Source organism: Triticum urartu, chromosome 3 (assembly GCF_003073215.2).
Source record: "Triticum urartu cultivar G1812 chromosome 3, Tu2.1, whole genome shotgun sequence".
In the NCBI taxonomy this organism is placed as follows: Eukaryota; Viridiplantae; Streptophyta; class Magnoliopsida; order Poales; family Poaceae; genus Triticum; species Triticum urartu.
This window is the reverse complement of record NC_053024.1, coordinates 77,236,748-77,240,885: the sequence shown is the minus strand read 5'-3', so window position 1 is coordinate 77,240,885 and position 4,138 is coordinate 77,236,748. Positions and strand designations below refer to the sequence as shown.

The following is a 4,138-nucleotide window of genomic DNA, read 5'->3' as shown; positions in this document are numbered from 1 at the left end:
GTAGATCTCGGGACGAGATCCTTTCGTAGTGGTGGAGTGTTGTAACACCCCGGATATAACTTTCCCAATTTGTACTCCAACTCTTGCTGTTTCCGGTGTTAAGTTATTTTATTTTCTCGGGTTCGGGTCTTTGTCTCCGTGTGTTGTGATCGTTGTCATGCATCTCATATCATGTCATCATGTGCAATGCATTTGCATACGTGTTCATCTCATGCATTCGAGCATTTTCCCTGTTGTCCGTTTTGCATTCCGGCGCTTCGTTCTCCTCCGGTGGTCATTTCTACCTTTCTTTCATGTGTGGGGATCAAACATTTCTGGATTGGACCGAGACTTGCCAAGCAGCCTTGGTTTACTACCGATAGACCGCCTGTCAAGTTTCGTATCGTTTGGTCTTCGTTTGATACTACAACGGTTAACCGAGGGACCGAAAAGGCCTCGTGTGTGTTGCAGCCCAACACCCCTCCAATTTGGCCCAAAACCCGCCTAACTCTGCTCCATCACCTGGAGCGCTCGATCACGATCGCGTGGCCGAAAACCGCACCTCATTTGGACTCTCCTAGCTCCCTATAAGCCTATAAATAGGTTCCCCTCGAAATATCCCGGATCCCCTCTCCCCGAAACCCTAAATCCACCTCACGCCCCGCCGGACGTGTCCGCCGGCGCCGGACAAAATCGCCGCCGCCGCCCGCACCAGTGGTGTCCCGCCACGTGGCGTCCACCGCCTGCCACCGCCCAAGGCTCGCGAGGCCCGCTCGGGGCCCCCGCGAGCCCATCCGCCCCACGCCCGAGCGCCGCCGCCTCCCTCGACTCCGGTGGCCGACGCCGCCGCGTCCTTCTGCCGCTCCGCTGCTCGTCCGCCGGCCGGCCGGAGCCGCGCCACGCCGCCTTGCCGTCTTCCGCCGCGGGAGCCGAGCTCCGCCGCCGCCTCCCCGGACGCCGCGCCAAGGCCCGGCCGCCGCCGTCCTCGACTCTCCTCGCCGGCAATCTGCCACCCGGCCTCCTCTTCTCGCCGGCGACCTCGAGCCGCCGTGCTACAGTGTTTGCGCCGGATCCAGATCTTGCGTGAACAGTAAACCCTAATTTTCGCGAGGTTGATTTTCTCTAAGTCCCGAAATTGCAGATCCAAGTGCCCCTGTTCAAGGCCCCGTATCTTTGCATCCGTAGCTCCGATTCATGCATATAGCATATCAAAATGTTCGTCTCAGAGAATACATCATTTCATTCCACTGCATCATTTTCATTTGAGTTCATCTTGATGCCCGAAATGCTGTTAGAAGAGGGCTACTTGAGTTAATTGTCAGATCTGCTACTCCATCTTAGACATTTGTCATTTTTGCCATGATTATTGTGTGCATGATATGACCATAAGCTCTACATATGTTTTGTTAAGGATTTTGTCATCTTTCCAGAGGTGCAACCCATGTATTTTTGTGATGTGTGTGGTTACTAGTGCAAGCTTGCTAAGTGAGGCACTTGGTAATTCTGTTTTCAGGGACTTAGCAATTCCACTAAGTCCTTGAGCTGTTTAGTTCACTAGATGACTCGTTGTGCCAATGGCGCAAAGGCCGAGAGGGAGCCAAGTATTGTGAGAATATTTAGACACCCAAGTCGAAAACCAAGTGTGGTCAACACTCCCACATCCTCTGCTTGGAAGTCGCCTTTCCTCACCAGATCTAACATAGATACATGATTCTTGGAGAGCAAATTTCAGAGAAAATATAAAGCATGGAAGGCTTTAAGTTATACTATTGAGACCATACCACCACATCTTGATTTAGTTTCTTTGTAAATCTAAAGGTCTAAGAGGATGGTACATGTGAGAAGCTGTGAATCCACAACAAAAATCTAAACTAACTTCCAAACAAACATTTCAAGTTTGGAAGCCACAAAGAAGCAGCCCAAATTTCTCGTTGTAGTGCAGGTTCAAGAAAATGGGCTGAATGACCATCATAGCAACATGTAGAAGCAGCAAAAATATAGGCTTGGTGTGTAACTGATCATGAAAGATAGCTTGGTCAGTTTCTCCATTGTTGGCTTATACTGAGCAAGAACATCAGCCTACAGAGAAGAAAAATGGAGGACTGCTTTATTCTGCGGTACATCCACAATAGTACAGCAAATAAAGTAGTTAAATGTGCGCTAAGATGTAAGACCTTTTAGATCACTATTTTAGTGATCTAAAAGGTCTTGTATTAGTTTGAAGAGGGAGAACTTAATAAGACTGTAGGTCAGTACATCAAAGTAATGCCGGCTTCCCATTGATTTGATCAAACCAATATGACAAAGGGAAGGTGAAACTTCAGAAAACCATATAAATTGACCATGATGTCTTAATTTAAAACTCTGAAATGAAGTAATAAACATTAAGTCTGAATGTTGTCACTAAAAAAGCATAAAAAAGGCAGACCAGCCAGGAGTGCATCATAACCAGTGGTTCATCATGCGCAAACCAGGCAGCAGTAGCCTAATAACTTAGACGGAAAAAATGTAAGAAGTCAAAGCACAAGGTGGGAAAAAGGACCGAGCATTGACAGGTAACCAAATAATGAAGGAATATCCCCATGAAAATCAAGAACAGTAAATTAGCATCCAGAAGTACATAGAAACAAACATTCTGCTTGGCAGAGTGTGATCTCAGTATGATGTCAATAGCTGGGACTAAGAAGGTAACCACGTAGAGTGTCACACCTAAGGGCGTTTTCTTACGTCTCTACTCTCTAGTAATACAACTCACTATTGACTGATTTAACTAAGGTATTCTTCAGTTGGGTATTTATAAAGGAAATTCGCTATGCTTTTTTACCAGCGAGTAGAGAGCAATTGAAAGACTTATGTTTTTAAATGCAAGAACAAACCTCACTAGGCTGCTGTGCAGACTTATTGTCAGTGGAAGATGCTACAGCTGAGCAAAATTGGCTTGGGATTTCTTCTATGCCTGCTGCTCCCTCCTACAGCAATTATTTAGAACAACAAAACAATTTACTGTGAGATGAGAGAAGGCACACTAAAGAAGCACATCCGTAAGTGTATATCTAATAATATAGATGCTACAAATCAATAGAACTAAAATACTCCAGCAGTTGGGATCAACTAGATCTATGTCTACATCACCAAATCAGAAGTTCAGTTACCTGTGGTTCGCTTGATAGCAGTTGCACGTTTTCATGCGCTGAACTCAAGAACCGACCAGCAGCGACCAAATCTAAGCACAACCATCCCTCACAATTTGAATTCTACCCCAGCAAGTACAGACACGTCCTCTGCAACCTCGCACAGATACGAAAGCGTCATAAAGCACACCGCACTACGCCGCCACCACGACCTCCAAAACATGTATAACGACTGAAATAAGCGGACGCATTCTACTCACACACAAGCATGACATATAAGCGGGACGAGGCCGAACAATACACGATGGCGTGCCAGATCCAGAAAATTAAAATGATCAGCAATTTAAACACCATGACAACACATATAGAAAAGGAAATATGCATTTTAGCTAGACAGAAAGCAAGCAAACCTCGATGGCAGAACAGAGATGCAACAAAGCAGAAGATCAGGATGCAGCAACACAAGAGATCGCAGAACCTAATAAATAAATGGACATGAAGTGGTCAGTGCACCGGCATGCTATGGAATAGACAGGTAAAAGAAGAGTTGTTCCCCAGGCAAATTAAAGAACAGTCCATTTACCTGAGTTAGAGTGGAGAAGCAGGCAAGCAGAGCAGCCAAGATGGATGAGCATACGAAGGACGAGCGGCCGGCAAAACCAAACACAAAAACAAAAACCAAATAGAGATCAATTTTCAGCTGAACCAGTAGATTCACTCCTTCAAGTATACATCCTAATTGGTCCTACAATGATCACAAGAAATTAGAGGATGGAACTTGACTGCCTTCTGTATCATTTGAAGGACGAACTTGACTGGCTATTAAAATGATAAAACGCATGATTGCCGCGGCACATGTACTTTTTTGTGGGAAAACATGATGTTAGGTGCAGAAGTAAAAACATATCGCATGGTTGCTTGTTGGCATGTATAAAATCATCATACCAAGACAGAAGAACCATGATTATCATATGTACTTGAACTAAGATTTACATAGTGGCAGCCATTGATCTAGTTACTCAAGGGTA

The 4,138-nt window shown here is 45.4% G+C and overlaps 1 long non-coding RNA gene across 4 annotated transcripts; it reads right to left on the bottom strand.

Annotated features, from left to right (window-relative positions):
- Nucleotides 1–1,878: 1,878 nt before the first annotated feature.
- On the bottom strand, nucleotides 1,879–3,852 carry LOC125548019. Of its 4 annotated transcripts, none has more exons than XR_007300875.1 (4): nucleotides 3,694–3,852; nucleotides 3,132–3,362; nucleotides 2,861–2,948; nucleotides 1,879–2,058 (listed from the first exon to the last, which is right to left on the bottom strand). It is a non-coding gene; the product is annotated as an uncharacterized LOC125548019 (long non-coding RNA). The 4 variants fall into 4 exon arrangements; XR_007300876.1 differs by having other exon boundaries at nucleotides 3,132–3,260; nucleotides 3,694–3,802; XR_007300877.1 differs by having other exon boundaries at nucleotides 3,132–3,267; nucleotides 3,694–3,795.
- Nucleotides 3,853–4,138: the final 286 nt, after the last annotated feature.